This window comes from Bos grunniens, chromosome 12 (assembly GCF_055505025.1).
Source record: "Bos grunniens cultivar Pamir isolate PY7600 chromosome 12, Bosgru_T2T1.0, whole genome shotgun sequence".
NCBI lineage: Eukaryota > Metazoa > Chordata > Mammalia > Artiodactyla > Bovidae > Bos > Bos grunniens.
The window spans coordinates 76,147,396-76,167,775 of NC_141176.1; the positions used below are offsets into that span (position 1 = coordinate 76,147,396).

Here is a 20,380-nt window from a genome sequence, read left to right on the forward strand (position 1 = left end):
TCTCGCTCTCAGGATGCCTCATATCATCATTAACCCCATATAACATGTCTTGGTTTTTCCTTTGTTTCCTGGAATTAATATTATCAAGAAATACCTATGGGGACAAGAGAACACTTAGAACATTTCTAAGCATCACAAAATGTTTTCCATTTACCACATTTAGAAGTCAAATTCAAGGTTTCCTGGGTCAGCTCCATACCTTGGATCCATGTTTGATGTGGCTTTGTCAATAATCAATATCTGATTTTTCTTGAGAATAGCCCTGGCAAGGCACACCAGTTGTCTCTGTCAAACACTCAAGTTCAACCCAGATTCTGCTAATTCAGTATTCATTTTACCAGGAAGATTTTCAATGGCATTTTTAAGTTGCACCTGTGGATAAAAACAGAAAGAATGACATTTTCCTAAGCAAACTGTTATTGAAATAGACAAAGCTCTTAAACAATAGAAATTTGACATCCTCAGGACTTCTTATGTATCTTACATGTACAGCCAGGTGATGGGGAGAGCTCTTTCTAAAGAGTGTTCACTGAGAAAGATGGTGGAGTCAAGTCAGGACAGAAAGATCTCAATGTCCCCCATCCCTGCCATAGGATAGCCTCCAGAAACCCCACTGAGGGATTAGTTAAGGGAGTCTCTCAAAAAATGAAGCTCTTTCTCCCAATGTGGTTTAAACAGAAAAGTTAAAACAATCTTTATGGTTGAGTCAAGTTTCCCAACGTTCATTTTGTATAGGAGTTGGTACACTAAAGACAAACTTAAAAAATTTTTACAGGAAGTCTTTTTCTCTGAAGATATAATCTTACCAGCACATTTGGTGAAGTTTAAAATACACAAATTCAAAGAATGGCAAACTGCACCTTATACATCAGTAATCCTGGAACCTGCTCTGGTGATGGTTCTTTCCCAAGTTTAATTCTATAAATAGTGGGCCAGTCAATTGCATTTTCCTCAGTGTCATAAATGTCTTGCAGTGAAAGAAAACTCATGAAAAATAAGACACAACATCTTATTTCCCCCATAATATGGATATAGGTGATGTTTATAGTAATCTATCTTCATAAAATTATACTCATAAGATTACAGAAAACAAAATTTTAACTGCTAAAGATAATTTGAAAGTACATTTGGTAGTAGGGGTCAGTTCAATAAATATTTGTTTTGGAAAACTATCATAGAGCAAGAACCAAACAGGCTATACTTGATGCTGAACAACAAAGAAGAAATATACTTCAAATTAAGAGACCAATAGATTGATGAGTAATAGCTGATAAGTTATCTAACACATTATAATGTCATATAAAATATGTCACATATAACATATATGTCATATAACACACCAAGGGTGAGTGAGCAGTTTTCATTTTTTCATTTTTCAGGTATCCTAAATGCTGAAGCACATCTATAAATGTGAATCTAGATTGTGCTCCTGATGTAGTCCAATCCCATGAAAGGGGAATTCTGAGTTAGAATTAAATATGGTATTGTTATGTAGCATTAACATGAAAAGTACACAAAATCTAAAGGGTGAGATTTGGATTGTGGTGCAAGTGGTTGGACTGCTTAAGACTGACAGACTGACATTCTGACACACACTTGCCTCTGACTTGGATGACATCTCATCACTAATTTCATTTTATACTTTTCTTCGAGTTTGTCCATATCTGCTTCATAAAGAAAAAGGGTTGTGAGGGGAAATGTTTTTCAGAAAATTAGGTTTTTTGAGACTCTGTCTTCATTTCTAAGTCAGGGGTGGTTATGAGAATATACGAATATAAAGGCCTTCTATAGTGTAATGATAAATCAAGTTATACTTAAGTATTAAAATGGGAAAAAAGGACAATAGAAGCAGACAGTAATAACTAGAAATTACAACTGCTGCTGCTGTTGCTGCTGCTAAGTCGCTTCGGTCGTGTCTGACTCTGTGCGACCCTATAGACGGCAGCCCACCAGGCTCCCCCGTCCCTGGGATTCTCCAGGCAAGAACACTCGCCATTTCCTTCTCCAATGCATGAAAGTGAAAAGTGAAAGTGAAGTCGCTCAGTCATGCCTGACTCTTAGCGACCCCATGGACTGCAGCCTACCAGGCTCCTCCGTCCATGGGATTTGCCAGGCAAGAGTACTGGAGTGGGGTGCCATTGCCTTCTCCGAGAAATTACAACTAGAGAATCTGAAAACATACTAGATAATAGTATAATATTACTATGAAATTTATTGATTGCGATAACTGTGTTAGGACATATAAGAGAATGTCCTTGTTCTTACAAGGTGCACATTTATGCATGTAAAGGTGAAATCCAACTTTTAATAAACATTTCTCCAACTTACAAACAATTCAACAAAACGTAAATTATAGAAGAGATGGAGAAAATATGGGAAGACACTAAGAGCTGATGAATCAGGTGAAGGTGTGTATGTGTTCATTGTACTGTTTCTTCCATGTTCTTGTGATGTGAAATTTAAAAACAAAAAATTGGAGGCTTAGGACTCCCTGGTGGTCCAGTGGTTAAGAATCCACCTGCCAATGCAGAGGACATGGGTTTTACCCCTAGCCCAGAAAGATCCCACATGGCAAGGAGCAAATAAAACCATGTGCCACAATTACTGAGCTCATACTCTAGAGCCCACAGGCTGCAACTATGGAGCCTGCAGCCCACAGTACTGAAGCCTGTGCGCTCCAGAGCCCAAGGGCCAGAACAAAAGAAGTCATGTCAGTGAGAAGCTGTGTACAGCAATGAAGAGTAGCCCCTGTGCCGCAACTAGAGAAAGCCTGCAAGCAGCAAAGAAGAACCAGGAGAGCCAAAAAATAAATAAATAAATAAGGATGGTTGAAGCCAGACAGCTTGGGCATAAGTCCTGCCTGGCTCTGCCAACTGGGCCAGTTACTAAACTTACTCCACCTTAGCTTCCTAAGCTCTAAGACTATAATATCATAATTATAAAGATGGGTACCTCCTAGCATTGATAGAGTATAAAGTGAATCAGTACATGTAGAATTGACAACAGATCAATAGATATTGCCTATTATTAATAATGCTGTCAGCTAGTGCCTCTTCATGTTCTGCTCCATTTTCCTCCTTTGCATGTATCATCGCTGAGACCTTGTTACATATTAATTGACTTGATTTCCATCTTCTCCAAGAGAATTTAAGCTCCAAAAGGGTAGAGACTTTTTGTCTTTTGATGACTGTGATAGCCCCAGAATCTGCAACACTGCCTAACAAGCTCTCAGGAGATATTTGTTGGCTGTATGAACAAAGACATGAGTGAATTTCATCGTGCAGCATATCTGTACCATAATTAGAAAATAAATCCACATAGATAAATAATTTACATATAACACTACTTTCTCATTAAGTGTAGATAAGTATATTCTTATAACAATTAACTAGCTCCAAGATACCATATTATACTTTCAACAATGGGAAGCACTGAAAACGTTATGATTTAAGGAAAATGGAGCAAATAACACTATTCAGAACTACACATCTCAGTACAGAATCCTTCAGACTGCTTTTGAGTTTGGGAGAATAATAGCACATAGCAAAGTTGAAAAATAACACACTGAAATTGAAGGCACCCTATTTCTATCCCCATAAAGATTTTCACTGTAACCTACTACATGTACTGAATCTACCAACCAGGCACCAACACCCCTTACAAGAGATCAACATAGATGTCAGACGGTTTCTATATTTTGTGGAACCTTCTTACTTTTCAAAAAGAAAGGCTGGTGTGGGCTATAAAGAGACAGTCAAATGCAATCAGAGGGGGAAGAGCTTTTACTAGAGCAGGACTGGCAGTAAAGGAAGTAAAGGGAGAGCCCATTCACCTTAATGCAAGGCCTGGAAATGGACATGTGACCTGTCTGCACTGCAAGGATTAACCACATGGTTCCTGATACACAGGCTGCCGACTTCCAGGTTTCTGTATCTTGGTTTCCTGTGTGATGAGACATACTTTCTGTCAGAACAGAGATATTATCAACATTAAACACTTGACTGCATGATTTCTTCCCCAGTTTTGACAGGACAGACCACGTGCTTAATTTCATATCCCAGAATCTAAGCTGTTTTGTTTTTATTTTTTTAACAGAAGCAACACATTGATGATTCATTTTGAGAATTTTATCTACTGTGTTCTTTTAACATTTGAGTGATAAAGTGCTTCATCTTCAGGTACATTCATGTTATGTTTGTGGTTCTGCCTCTGCTCTTTAGCACCCCAATCAACACTAATTTCTGATGAACTTTTGTTAATTTATAGTAATATGGCTAGTTTTCAGCATATGAAAAACATACTTTCAGCATATTTTGAAAAATAACCAAGATGAGATAGGCAGCATCTTTAGGACTGTCTCCCTTCTGAATGTCCATCTCTCCCAAGGAAGGAGGAGGAAACAGAATTAGAGGAATTTTAAGACAAAACATAGCAGTTCCCTCCTTCTCACTCTCAGGCCAGCTCTGTGAGTTTGGGTTCACATGTCTAGTTTGGCATCATTTACAAACTAATAACTAGGGTTTTGAGTTCACTTAAAAATTGACCTTATTAATTTAGTGATACCTCTTAGAGCAACAGGATTCCCAGGTGGTGCAGTGGTTATGAATCCTCCTGCCAATGCAGGAGATGCAAGAGATGTGGCTTCGATTCCTGGTTTGGGAAGATCCCCTGGAGTAGGAAACAGCAACCCACTCCAGTATTTCTTGCCTGGAAAACTCCATGGACAGATGACTCTGGCAGGCTATAGTTCCACAGGGTTTGCAAAGTGTCAGACATAACTGAGCATGCACATGCACACACTTAAGAGTGATAAATCACCCCATTATTCTATTTCTTCAGGAATTTTTCTTTATCACATTTGTATGTTTTTCAATGAAAGATTTGGTAGGTTTTCTTTAGAACAGTCATAAAGAAGCAGTTCCTAAAGAAATAAAATAATGGGATGATTTCTCTAAGTGATATTACCAAAGTCAACAGGGTCAATTCCACAAGCAATACATGGAAACCACACACTTCACTTTTGAAATAAACTCAAATCTATTTCTTTTTATAGAAAGTTCCAAATGTAGTTTAAATAAAGGAAGATCCTAGTGTTATCTACCTCTTCTACCACTTCATCAGTTTTAGAACATAGATTAATATTGCCTCTCTGTCTATGGAACAAGGTGTTCTAAAATTCTGGAGTAATTTTTCTACCTGAGAATCTGAAAAAAGATATCAGCTGGGAAACAAACTGAAAAATAATTTACCAGTACTTCCAGTTTTTTTTTTTTTCTAAGATGTCATAATTTCACCATTAAATCTGTCCTGTGAATTCAAAATCAGTGGATCATCCTATCTTTTATTACATTTGATGGTTAACGGCTCTCCCTTCTTCTATTCTAGAATTTCACTAAAGACTCACAAATGAAATCAGAGATGAACTTCTTTTTGTGCATGAGAAGGTAAAGTAATTGACCCAATTTAGGAAAACAATATCCCCATGTTGCTGGGAAGCCAGGTGGGTTTGTAAAGACTTAGTGCTGACATCCTTCAGAAACCAGAATTACTGGCTAGAAATTGTCAGGCCTCCCAATCTGCCTGCTCACAGTCAAGGCTCATCTACATATTATAGATTTCAGAGTTTTCTGAAAGGGTAACACTAAATGACGAACACATCAATTTAAAACAGCACGAACAATCACTCAGATTTGTGTAACAACAACAACAACAACAACATTAAAGAACCATATCACACTTCTCTGAAATGAAGAGAGCAATAAAAATTTTTTAGTAGTTATTTATGTGCAAGAGTATTTTTCCTATGTTTCCTCTAAGAGTATTATTGTGTCTGTTCTCACATTTAGGTCTTTAATCCATTCTGAGTTTATTTTTTATATGGTATTAGGGAGTGTTCTAATTTCATTCTTTTACATGTAGCTGTCCAATTTTCCCACACTACTTATTGAAGCAATGTCTTTTCTCCATTCTGTATTCTTGCCTCCTTTGTCATAGATTAGATGACCACAGGTCTGTGAGTTCATCTCTGGGCTTTCTATACTTTTCCATTGATCTATGTTTCTGTTTTTTGTGCCAGTACAATACCATCTTGATCACTGTAGCTCTTCGGTGAGTTTGTCAAAAAGTTCATTTGGGTTTTTCTATAACATCTTATGTAATGAACTTTTTGGCCAACTTAATAATGTAGTCTGAAATCAAGGAAGCTAATTTCCCCAGTTTCATTTTTTCTTTCTTAAGATTGCTTCAGCTTTTAGGCATCTTTTGTGTTTCCATTCAAATTGTAAAATGTTTAGCCCTAATTCTATGAAAAATATCATTGGTAATTTGAGAGGGATTGTATTGAAACTGTAGATTCTTTGGGTAGTATAGTCATTTTCACAATATTGATTCTTCAAATCCAAGAACACAATATATCCTTCAATCTGTTTGTATTGTCTTTGGTTTTTTTTGTCAGTATCTTACAGTTTTCTGAGTACTGGTCTTTGCCTCTTTAGGCAGGTTTATTCTTAGGTATCTTATTCTTTTTGTTGCAATGTTAATGAGATTGTTTCCTAATTTCTCTTTCTGATCTTTTCTTGTCAGTGTATAAGAATGCATGTGCTTACTTTTTAGAAGCAAAAGACTGAGCAAGGTCTTATGAGAAATTCGAAGACTGTCTATGGTTTAGAAGTCTAGAGTTTCTGCCATCAGTAGAATCGATTTGGAAAACAACTGCAAATACACAAAATAATTTGCATTAAATATTCAAACCAACAGGAAGTTAATAGTCAAAAATGTTTCATGCAAGGGTGAAGGAATTCAAAGAAGTGGGGCAAGGGGAAACATGACACAAATGACAGAAAATTCTCCAAAAATGAACCTCTCCATACAAGAGCTCAGCAAATTCTCCAGGGTTCTGTTACCTGCATTCATGCTGTGGCATTAAAAGGACATAATCACCAATAAATGATAATTTCTCACATTCCAGGGCTTCCCTGGTGGCTCAGGCAGTAAGGAATCTGCCTGCAATGTGGGAGACTCAGGTTGGATTCCCTGGGTTGGGAAGATCCCCTGGAGAAGGGAATGGCAATCCTCTCCAGTATTCTTGCCTGGGGAATTCCATGGACAGAGGAGCCTGGCAGGCTACAGTCTATGGCATTGCAAAGAGTCAGACATGACTGCACGAATCTATGCCTTCTTCTCACATTCCAGCTATACAATATACTTTAATAAACACTTTACTATGAAACTTCCTCATTTTATTGGTCTGATCTCATTCACATCTTTCAGTTAATAATGAAAAACTACTATTATCTCCACTTAGTAGATGTTCCCTAAGACCAGAAGAACAAAATGAACACTAGAGGGTGATTAGGGTAATGACATCACTAGATCACTAGTTGGAGAAGGCAATGGCACCCCATTCCAGTACTCTTGCCTGGAAAATCCCATGGACAGAGGAGCCTGGTGGGCTGCAGTCCATGGGGTCGCTAAGAGTCGGACACGACTGACTGACTTCACTTTCACTTCTCACTTTCATGGGCTGGAGAAGGAAATGGCAACCCACTCGAGTGTTCTTGCCTGGAGAATCCCAGGGACGGGGGAGCCTGGTGATCTGCCGGTCTATGGGGTCGCACAGAGTCGGACACAACTGAAGCGACTTAGCAGCAGCAGCAGCAGCAGATCACTAGTAGAATTTGATCCCACAGTTTTAACGTCTAATTTAGTGCTCTGCTAAGGACAAAATAATGTGTCTAGTCGTTCAGGGTTTTAACGATAAAGCTAAAATTGAAACATGGCATTATATTGTTGGTTTTCATCATCATCAATTAACAAACATTTTAAGTGCACACGTGTCATCAATGTTCTTCTAGGAGGTAAACAAAGTCAGTTAAACTGTTAAGGTCCTCCTAATTACCTGCAGTGCTCTAAGTGTACACACATGGATACTGATGCTAACAATTAATTACATTTAATATTAATAAGTTATCTCTTCTAAGGCATTCCACAGTTCTTCATCTGTATGTTCATTTAAAGGATCCAGATTGTTCCTCATTGTTCCAGTGAATAAAACAGGTTCCTAAATACACCAAAATGGGGAATGTTATTACCTTAACCTCTTTTCATTGTATCCCAATGCTTACAGAACAGAATTAAAATATAAAATATCAAAATTAACTGTAATTATTAATAATAAATTTGAAAATATATGTTTAGAAAACATTATCTATAAAATAATTTTCCATGTGCAAAGTGTGCTACAAAATATCCACCAGACTACTCAACATTAATGAAAGAAGAAAGTGTGGAAGAAGCTTTTTATCTAACAAAAAAAACTGAAGAAGAGAAAGGAGGATTTGAGATATATATATATATATATTTTTTTTTTAATGCCTTCCTGGGAATATTGGCTTAAGCACACACACAAACTGAGGACAAAATTACTTGAGAAACTTTACATCAAGATCTACATAAACTAGCTGTCAATCCTAGTGTGACTGGGAAATATCAGTAGCATGATTAGTTGAAGTTTGTGACTCAAAGAAAAACCATTATTTACACACTGGCACTGAAGAATAAACTAGGCTCTTTTCTCTACTGGTCAAACAGTCTTCTAGGATATTGAATCTCTCCACTTGTGTGAAAGGAACATCACCACACGTGCAAAGAGAAGTCAGCTCCTGGGGTCTACAGCACCTCTGTCGATGGAGAGATCTCCTCGGATTCTGCATCAACCTGATCCCCACGTTCTCTTACCTGTGTGTCAGGAAGACCTGCCTTATGGAACCTCATTACTAACTACAAGGTCAGGATGACCTGAAACCAATTATGACTTGGGTCATAATAAAATTATTTAAATAACTTTTCCTGTTCTACTTTTGGAGGAACCACAAGTAAATTACCCTCGAAATATACGCTTCCTTCCAAGTTTCAAGAGAGAATGTTGTACAAAAGCTCATGTAGACCATTTACATTTTCTTCTGGAAGGCTCAGTAAGCCAGGCTATAAGAATATGGGCCGCAGAGAAGAGCCCAATTGGCTCCTTTCAGTGAAGGGGGCAGGACAAGGGGAGGCACATGTGTGGGAACAAGAGGACACCTGACTCTTCCACAAGTGCCCGGAACTGCTCGGAATCACCAGCCTCAAAATTCTGCCTGGTCTTGGGGCTAAACTTTCCTCCTCACTCCACAAAAGCCTGAGAAGAAAGATGAAGAAGATAGACATTATTGTCCCTAGTCATGAAGAAGAATGGCACTCAGACAGCCTCCCGTATATTCTTTCAATATTTTCTCTAAGTCTGGTGAGAGAGAAATGAATGCAGAAGACTCAGAGCGTGCCATCAAAAAATGCATGTCCCTAAACAAAATCCAAAATTAAAAAGATATTATAAAAGGAGCTTTATTTGCATGTTGATTAAATGGTCAGTATGCCTCCAAGCAGTGAAATCACTGATCATACATTTGGAAATGATTACTAAACTGAAAAATCCAAAGACCCAAATTTAAGGTCTCCTTTAAAACTCTTGAATTTAGGATCAAAGACTAAACAACCATCTGTGCAATGGTAAGAGTTCCTTGTTAGAGGAATAACCATCATTCTACTTCAGATTTTCAAAAAACATTTTTTACTCTTTGTAATTATCAACCCTCAGATTTCAACATGCAGGCAATTTCCCATTCTTCAGCTGTTTCCATGAGGTTAAAACAGATGATGTGGCCATGCAAGGGGAGGCTGCGCCCCAATATTCCTCTTTTCTCCATTTTCACTTCATTTTCCAGATCCTTTCAGCTACTCCCTGAATATAATCTCAGTCGGTGTTCTCTCTGGGAAACATACTTAACTACTTCAGATCCTTAGCACAAAGGATGAACATACATCCTACCTGTTCTATTCCAGGAAACAACTTAGGAAGACCTTTCATTTTTGCTCATTCCTGAATTTTGAACACAAATTGAGGACTACCTTCTTTAAAACACATTATTCATCTTCGAAAGATCCCCCAGGACTGATGGTCTATGTCCCCACTCCCCTGTCTCTGGTTCCTACCCAGGTCTTTGCTGCTATCTCATCTCCTGCAATTTTCATCTGTTCATGTGGGGTCAGCAGGATGGTGGGATGAGCCTGGGAGAGAGACAGAGGACCCCAGAAGCTCGCTTTGCCCAGGATCACAGGGAGCAGGCAGCCAGAGAAGATGATGTGAGTTCATTATCTGAGTGGCTCACCTGAGTGGGGCAACTCAAAGAAACAGCACTGGGCTCCCTTCTGCAGAGTCTGGTCTCAGCTTCCCAGGTTCCCTAAATCAGGGTGTTCAGACACAAGCATCACTCCTTCCCACTCATTTAAGGGGAAGAGAGATTTAAGTTTTCTGCACTTAGACAAATTAACTTCAAGTAACCAAATCAATAGCCTTTCTTCACCTCTAAGCCAGTAAGACATTGTAAAGACAAAGGGGTCTTGGTTGGAGAGGGTAAGATTTTGAGTATGTTCTCTTGACACTTATTAGCCCATTACACATAAATGAATAAACCCATTTCAAAACCCTGTTGAAAATAAAGCTAAGGGCCTTGCTTGCCAAAAAACAAACAAACAAACAAAAAAAAAAAAACTGATGCTGTCCAAATAACGGACAGGGCAGTAGGAGGAGTATCTCCTGGCTTTGCTTCATACTTATTCACTTTGTTATGGTTTGGGGAATCCTTTCGAGTGTGATGGTAGGAAAAATTCAGGAAACTATCTGATGAGAACATCATTCAGTTCAACTAACATTTATTGAAAAAAATAAATTTGGAGTCAGACAATTCTCAGTTCTGATTTTACTGCTCATTAGTTATTAGACTCAGGATAAATTATTAACCTTCTCAAGACTTACTGGAAACTGGGGTTATCCGTACAGGACTGCTCTGAGAATCTGGAGTAACAGTGAAGGTCCTGGTGTGATGCTAACATGGAACAGGAGCCCAGCCCAACAGGGGGACACTGAGGGGTGGTGCTTGTCAAACTGCAGGTGCAACCAATGGATGATGAAATCAACTTTGTGCCTCGTGACCATCATTTTGTCATTTATATGAACTAGAACTGGTATCACAGAAAATATCAGAACACAGAGCAAGAGTAGTGTTATTTGTCAAATTTTTGTTCCTCTGTGTGTGTGTGTGTATTTATGCACACATAGGTACATGAATCATGATACAAATCAGTTGTACATGGACCACACTCAACAGCCACATGAAGTCACAAGCAGAGTAATTTGCTGCACAAGGTCTAGAGCTGGGAATCGTTTTAAATTTGAGTCCTGTTGGTATATTTGGAAAACAATACCTTGCTGGTTGCAACATTTGCAAATATTTTCTTCCATTCCATTGGCTTTCTTTTCAGTTTTATTTATGGTTTCCTTTGGGCTGCAAATTCTTTTCAGTTTAACTAGGTCCCCTTTATTTTTGCTTTTATTTCCAAGACTTTAGGGGACAGATCCAAGAACATATTGCTGTGATTTATGTCAAAGAGTATTCTATGTTTTCCTCTAGGATCTTGTTTTACAGATCTTTAGGTCTTTCATTTATTTTGGCTTTATTTTTGTCTATGGTATTAGAGAAAGTTCTAATTTAATTCTTTTACACATCAGATCAGATCAGATCAGATCAACCACTCAGTCGTGTCTGACTCTTTGCGACCCCATGAATTGCAGCACGCCAGGCCTCCCTGTCCATCACCAACTCCTGGAGTTCACTGAGACTTACGTCCATCGAGTCAGTGATGCCATCCAGCCATCTCATCCTCTGTCGTTCCCTTCTCCTCCTGTCCCCAATCCCTCCCAGCATCAGGGTCTTCTCCAATGAATCAACTCTTCGCATGAGGTGGCCAAAGTACTGAGTTTCAGCTTTAGTATCATTCCTTCCAAAGAAATCCCAGGGCTGATCTCCTTTAGAATGGACTGGTTGGATCTCCTTGCAGTCCAAGGAACTCTCAAGAGTCTTCTCCAACACCACAGTTCAAAAGCATCATAGTTGTCTGGATTTCCCAGAACTATTTATTGAAGAGACTGTCTTTTATCCATTACATATTCTTACCTCTTTGGTCTTTGATAAATTGCCCATAAATGCATGGGTTTATATCTGGGTTTTATATCCTGTTTCATTAATCTACGTGTCTGGTTTCTGTGACAGTAACATACTTTTTCATTACTGTGTCCCCGTAGTATAGTCTGAAATCAGGGACTGTGATTCCTCTAGCTGTGTTCTTCTTTCTCAAGATGGTTTTAGCTATTTGAGGTATTTTCTGTTTCTGTATAAATTAAAAAAATTATTTTTTGTTCTAGTCCTGTGAAAAATGCCATTGGTAATTTGATAGGGATTACACTGAATCTGTAAATTTCCTTGGATACTATGGCCATTTTTAACAATATTGATTCTTTCAATCTAAGAACACAATATATCTTTCCATCTGTTTGTGTTGTCTTCAATTTCTTTCATCAGCATCTCATAGTTTTTGGACTACAGGTCTTTTGCCTTTTTCGGTAGGTTTATTCCTAGTTATTCCTAGCATTAATTTTTCATGATGGCGAATGAGATTGCTTCCCTAATTTCTCTGATACTTTGATTTTAGTCTATATAAAGGCAAGAGACTTCTGTATATACATCAGCTCATACAGCTCAATATCAAAGACACAAACAATCCAATCAAAAAATGGGCCAAAGACCTAACTAGACATTTCTCCAAAGAAAAATACAGATGGCCAAAAGGCATATGAAAAGATATTCAACAGCACTAATTATTAGAGAAATGCAGATCAAAACTACAATGAGGTATGACTTCACACTGGTCATAATGGCCATCATTAAAAAGTCTACAAATAGTAAATGCTGGAGATGGTGTAAAGAAAAGGGTACCTTCCTACACTGTTGGTGGGAATGTAAACTGGTGCAGCTATTATGGAAAACAATGAGGAGGTTCCTTAAAAAGCAGAAAAAGTTCCCATGTGATCCAACAACTCTAATCCTCAGCATATATCTGGAAAAGATAAAAAACCTTATTGAAAAAGATACACATACCCAAATGTTCACAGCAGAAGTACTTAACAACAGCCAAGATATGCCCATGGATAGATGAATAGATAAAGAAACTGTGGGATATACATACACATGCACACACACAATGGAATTATTATCAGCCATAAAAAAAGAATGAAATAATGCCACTCACAGCAACAAGGATTGGGACCCAGAGGTTGTCAGACTAAGTGAAATAAGTCAGAGAAAGATAAACATCATATGAGATCATTATACATGGAATCTTAAAAAAATTATAAAAATGAACTTATTTACAACCCAGAAATAGACTCACAGACATAGAAAACAAATAATGGTTACCAAAGAGAAAAGAGATAGGGAGGGATAAATTAGAAATCTGGTAGTAAAAGATACACACTGCTGCTGCTGCTGCTAAGTCGCTTCAGTCGTGTCCAACTCTGTGCGACCCCATAGACGGCAGCCCACTAGGCTCCTCTGTCCCTGGTATTCTCCAGCCAAGAATACTGGAGTGGGTTGCCATTTCCTTCTCCAATGCATGAAAGTGAAAAGTGAAAGTGAATTTGCTCAGTCATGTCCAACTGTTAGCGACTCCATGGACTACCACCTACCAGACTCCTCCATCCATGGGATTTTCCAGGCAAGAGTATTGGAGTGGGGTGCCATTGCCATCTCCAAAAGATACACACTACTATATACTAAATAGATAAAAAGAATCTACTTATAGAACAGGAAATTCTATGCACTATGTTGCAATAACCTATGATAAAAGAATCCGAAAAAATACATATATATATATATATATACACACACACAGATATTATGTATATATACATATATATTTATATAAAATTTTATATATAAAAATACATATAACTGAACCTCTTTGCTATACAATTGAAACACTGTGAATCAACTGTGCTTCAATTTAAAAAAATAAACACACACACACAAATTGAATCCTGACTCTGTCCCTTACTTGATAAGTGGGATAAGCTCCCCGTGCTTTAGTTTTTAAATCCATTAGGTAAGGATAATAAAAGAATTGTGAGGATTAAGCAGAAAATGATATGATAAGTGGCTAGACATGTTAGTTATTCCAGAAACGTTAGGAATTATCAGTAACTCATGTAATTTGCCAGGAATTGTAACAAGCACTAGAGAAACAGACATGAGAAATATAGGCTCTGTCCTCAAGGAAAGGAAAGAGTGTGGGGTAGGCTGAGAAGGCCAGGGGTCTTGGTGTATAAGTAATAAAATATCAGTGTGTACAAGATGGAGGCCAGGATAGAAGCTGGTGGGAGGGGAGCCAGAATTCAAACTACAAAAAAATGCTAGTCTGTCTTCTTGCTTTTGGTGGAAAATGGTAGATACATTTGTTACACTTTTCCCCCAAATTCCTATTGTGTCTTTTGTTTTTAGTTTTCTTTCTTTGCTTTACTATTTATATTTATAAAAACAACTTAGTTTATATTGTAATAATAAATATAATAACCAAGGACTGTGAACACATAAGCAGAAATTAAAAAGTAAATTCACTCCAGAAGGTGTTACTCTTGGTACGTAAGCAGAAATAATACCCAAAGGCTTGTGCCCTGATCCTTAAGAATAATAATAGTTCTTTTTGACTGAGCTTTCCTAAGAACCAGATATGGGCACAAACATTTTCTCACTCAGTTACATCTTCAGAGCAAATCTGTGACAATGATTACCAGACCCAGTTCAAGGACAAGGACACTGAAATTTGGAAGCCGAGTGAGGTCCTCAAGGCCCCACAGTCATATGAGGCAGAAAGGACATAAAACTATGGGTCATACTGACACTCGGTCTATACTCTTAAACATTCCACCCCTGTCTACCACCTGAATGGTATCCTGGGACATTTTATACGTTGCAAGTTCTCCCCAGATTCTCTCTCTTTGATCAACCAACATTGCACCTTGGAGACAAAGGTATATAAAGTGGAATCTACATGGATACAAAGCTTAGTACTATTTTGTAAGCACGCTCTCTGGAATGTGTACCTAGAGCATACTCAAAGGAAGGGTGGAAACCAACAGGACAGAACCAAAACATGTTGATGCAAAGGTTTGCTTGGTCTTTGCTCAGATGTGCATCCAAACATTATTGGCAGAGCCAAGAATAATCTAATGTTATTTATTTATAGTTATTTTATGCACACAAGCATACAACTTTTTCCTATTGAGAAGCATTAAAAATAATGTAGGGCATGTTTCTAAAGCCTTTCATCCAAGGACTTTATAGACATGCCCTTTATTTCTGTTAACTAATCTCATGTGGCCATTTCAGAGATGAGTACCATCAAAACGTAAAACTTAGGGATCTAAACTAATTTATTTTCTAGTGTAACCACAAGTCATAAATCTAATAGCCAGAGGAAATTTTTAAATATGGGTCTGAATGTGCTGAAAATTTATTTGCATTTTTCCTGAATGGGGCACCTTCAAATAAAAATTGTTTTAATTGTAGTAAAATACATATAAGATTTACTAGCTTAACCACCTTTAAATGCACAGTTCAGTGATATTAAATACATTCACACTGTTGTACAACCATCACCACCTTACAGATCTCCTTTCATCTTGCAGAACTGAAACTCTGTACCTATTAAACAACAACTCTCCCCTCTTAGCATCTCCTGGCACCCACCATTCTACATCCTGTATCCATGAATTTACTACTCTAGGAACCTCCTATTAGTAGAATCATACAGTATTTGTCCTTTGTGACTGGTTTATTCCACTTAGTTTAATTTCCTCAAGGTTCATCTGTGTTGTAGCATGTGTCAGAATTTTCTTCTCTTTTAAGGTTGAATAATATTCCACTGTATGTATATGCGTCACACTTTATTGATTCATCTGTCAATGGACTCTTGGGTGCCTCCACCTTTCTGCTGTTGAGAATAATGCTGTTATAACATGCATGTAAATGTCTCTCTTCAAGACCTTTCTTCCATTTCTTTTGGGTTTATAATCTAAAGTAGAATTGCTAGGTAATTCTATCTTTAACTTTTCTGAGCAAACACCAAGTTGATTTCCATAGTGGCTGCACTATTCTACATTCCTATAAACAATGAATAAAGTTTCTACTTTCTCTGCATCTTTGCCAGCACTTGTCATTCTCTTTCTCTCTCTCTTTTCCTTGATAGCAGACATCTTAAGTGTTGTGAGGTGGCTCTTCACTATAGTCTGAAAAGAACATCTTGGTTTCAAAAGTACTTAGAGTAGTTCCAGGTATTTTAGAGGCCATGGGTACATAGCAACAGCTGTACCCAAGCCCACGTTCGCCTTCCCTTTGGGTGCCATGTTCTATATGCTTCCTAATAAACAGGCATTTCAGGGCATATTTACACCCACATTCACCCACATTCCAGGAAGCACAATTGCCTGGCTCATTTTTTCTCATCTCCTCTCTGTTTTTCATCTCAAGAGGCTATTTTTTCTGAGCTTCCTTGGATAGGCAGATGATTATCAAGTATATTTAAAAAAAATTCAAAAAAAATTTTTTTAAATCAGTAAGTCTGTCAAAGCAGAGGGCAGGATAGAAGATGAAGACACAGGATCTAGGTTGCCTTTGGCTATATACCTGGAGGATAGTAATTTCTCAGTAAACATTCACAGAATTGTGTTGAGTGAATTAACCACAAGGAATGACAGGAGTGTCTACTGTGCATATAATCCAGTCTCCAAAACACTCCCTGAAAATTATACTTCTTTAAGACGCAGAAGAAAAGAAAACACAATCAGAGTTCAGGATAAGATGGCCAGTTCAGTGGTCCACCATCACAGCAGTCACATCTGGGTCTAAGGGAAGCACTTCACACTTAGTGACCTATTTTGTCCTCACAACAGCACAAGGGGTTGATACTGTTAGTTATCTTGTAAGACAGAGAAAACTGAGGTACATAGAGACAGATTTCTGAGTCCCCTGCTCCACCTCACTATTCTGTACTGCCTCTCTGGTGAAAATTATTCACTAAAGAATGGATTGTCAAAGTCTCCCCAAAGCATCTATATACACTATAATTCTCAAAGCTCTACAGTTTCACAGAAAGTCCTTCAAGGAGATAATCACCTTTGAAAAGATGTCCTCATTTCCCACAGCAAAATTCCATCTGTAAGACACTTAAAAGTCATGTTTCCCCATAGAATCTGTCTAGCACTAAACAAACCATTTATCCTTTTGTTCTCAGAATTATGTGGTTATCTGTGGATAAAATTGTGGCAACTGAGGAAGACTGAGTCCAGAAATCTATCTCAGTAAGTTAATAAATCACATGTACACAAAACTAATGAATGAACAAAGAAACAAAACATGGTATCTGATAAAAATGTCTGTTGAAAATACCTGATGCTAAAAATGTGCTCTATTGGGAAAAAAAGGATCAACCCTTTCATGCAATTTGAAAAAAAAATCAAATTAAAAGCAATTAAATTGAGATACTTTATAAAAAGAGCATGTAAGAATGCTCTGATATGCATACCTGAGGTGCAACTGACATTATCTTCCTTAAATCATGAAGTCCAATGCTGGTTGTGCTGATCCCATCAATCTTAATGTCACCTTCAGGTCTGACAATCTAAAAAGAGCTACGATGAGGGAACTTTATCCAGCTCCTGTTCTTCCCACAACGCCACGCTGTAAAGAGACCCAGGGCAATTAAGAATTAACAAGATGCAACAGGGAGGAGGGAGGAGGGTTCAGGATGGGGAACACATGTATACCTGTGGCGGATTCATTTTGATATTTGGCAAAACTAATACAATTATGTAAAGTTTAAAAATAAAATAAAATTAAAAAAAAAAGAAGGGGAAGTGACTATAGCTGAGGGGTAATTAAAAGAGACTTAACCTTTGTCTGCAATGTTTTGATGTGATTAAATAGTTATGAAGCACTTGTAAGTACTATGTAAGAAATGTATTTAAATATTCATGTGTCATTAAAAATTGAGTTATAAAAAAAAAAAAGATGCAACAAACCTAGGAGAAACCCTGATTGTTGAAGATTAATTTTCAAAGATCTATTATATATAAAGAGTATCTTATAGTTCTTCAACTATAGTTTCTGCCATTTTGGGCCAGATAATTCATTATTGCAGGCTCAGGAGACTGTCATGTATATTGTATGATGTTTAACAGCAGCCATGAACTCTAGCCACTAGATACCGGATGCAACCCCCAAATTGTGGCAACCAAAAATGGCAGATATTGACAAATGTCCCTAGTGAAGGCCACCATCAACTCAAGCATATATAATAAAAACTAGAGTGATTTTTATACCTTCTTAAAATGTTTTATTTAGATTTCCCTGAAGGAATGCTTAATATGCTGAAAATTGTTTTCTGTGATTATCACATAGTATCCATTATGTGGTATCTTAAAGGGAGAGACATGTATGTATGTGGTGTGCATATACATATGTATATATGTGTGTAACTAACATTTGTAAATAAAACAAGATGACTTAAAAAAAATTGCTGGCAGTGAAAAACCAGTAGTCTCCTAAGTGGTGCATAAGAAGTCAGCTTTTATTATTTTTTTTATTTTTTATTTTTATTTTATTATTATTATTATTATTTTTACTTTACAATATTGTATTGGTTTTGCTATACATCAACATGCATCTGCCACAGGTTTTAAATTAGCTTTATTTCTGCTGCATAGGTAATTTGACCTTGAGAATCACATGGATAGTTTTACAGAGATGTCAACAAGTCACAAGTGTTATACACAAACAAGTACTCACTTTCTCAGGGATCTGTTATTTAAGAGGAATTATTCTTTGGTAGTGGAGAAGGCAATGGCACCCCACTCCAGTACTCTTGCCTGGAAAATCCCATGGACGGAGGAGCCTGGTGGGCTACAGTCCATAGGGTCGCGAAGGGTCGGACACGACTGAGCGACTTCACTTTCCCTTTTCACTTTCATGCATTGGAGAAGGAAATGGCAACCCACTCCAGTGTTCTTGCCTGGAGAATCCCAGGGACAGGGGAGCCTGGTGGGCTGCCGTCTATGGGGTAGCACAGAGTCGGACACGACTAAAGCGACTTAGCAGCAGCATTCTTTGGTAGAAACATGAAATAACTTCCTGAAATTAAAATTATATTATATTCTATAATTATATTCTATTATATTCTTAATTATATTATTCTTAATAATATATATATATTATATTCTATAATCTTGAAACATCTTAAAATATAAAATGCAGAATCTTAAAAGACAGAGGCCAGTAGACAAAATGTACATAATGAGACCAAGACAACACAAACAAAATTTGCTATTTACATGGGACCTTTCATTGGAGACTATAAAAGGCATTTTATTAACAGATTAATACCTACAATTGAACCTTGGAAAACTACATGTCAAGTGTCAGTCTATTTATTAAAACCAAAGCAGAAAGAAATTAAGTGACTAACAATAAGATTAAAGAATCTATACAATGCAGATTAAATACTGGTAGGGAATAAAATTACATTCACATATGTATATATGCAGAAACTGGCCTTTTTTACCAATGAGTCTGAAAGTGAAAGAAAGGATTAGTTACTCAGTCTTGTCTGACTCTTTGTGATCCCATGGAATGTAGCCCACCAGGCTTTTCTGTCCATATAATTCTCAAGGCAAGAATAGTACAGTGGGTTGCCATTTCCTACTCCAGGGGATCTTCCTGACCCCATGGATGGAGTCTAGGTTTCCTGCGTTGCAGGTAGATTCTTTACCATCTGAGCCAACAGGGATGCCCAACTACAAATTCCCTGAAGGAAGCTTCCCAAGAGATGATTTCATCTCTATTTAGAATCTAGAATTGATGAGGGTGTAAGACATACTTTTGATTATTTGTAAATCATTAAAATTTTAAAACTCATAGTTTTAAAGAGAACAACTAAATCTTTCTATGCAGTGTAATCAGAGTCCTTAGATTTTTTTCATTTTTCTGATTTGAATACCTCTAAAGTTTCAAATCTTAGTCTGTCAAATCAATCATGGCATTTCAAAAAATAATTTATAGAGATTAAACATAAGAAAAGTGGTTTAGCTAATTTTATTATCTTACAAAGATAATACAATGTCTGTAAGATATTTGGTTGTTATTTAGTCGCTCAGTCATGTTTGACTCTTTGCGACCCCGTGGACTGCAGCACACCAGGCTTCCCTGTCCTTCACCATCTCCCAGAGCATGCTCAAACTCACGTCTATCGAGTCAGTGAAGCCATCTAACCATCTCATCCTCTGCTGACCCCTTCTCCTCCTGCCTTCAATCTTTCACAGTGTGTCAGGGTCTTTCCTAGTGAATTAGGTCTTCCCATCATTTACCCAAAGTATTGGAGCTTCAGCTTCAGCATAAGTTTT

The 20,380-nt window shown here is 37.5% G+C and overlaps 1 long non-coding RNA gene across 3 annotated transcripts in view; it reads right to left on the reverse strand.

Annotated features, from left to right (window-relative positions):
• Positions 1-17,670, reverse strand: part of LOC147361928 (uncharacterized) — a 33,424-nt gene extending 15,754 nt beyond the window's left edge. For 2 of the 3 annotated variants that reach the window (XR_015137700.1, XR_015137699.1), the window contains exons 1-4: positions 7,898-8,055; positions 6,606-6,711; positions 3,833-3,942; positions 200-372 (exon numbers count right to left, since the gene is read on the reverse strand). This is a non-coding gene — a long non-coding RNA (uncharacterized LOC147361928). Of the gene's footprint in view, positions 1-199; positions 373-3,832; positions 3,943-6,605; positions 6,712-7,897; positions 8,056-17,508 lie in introns of those variants that run through there. The other variant, XR_015137701.1, reaches the window with a different exon arrangement.
• Between the last annotated feature and the right edge of the window lie 2,710 nt (positions 17,671-20,380).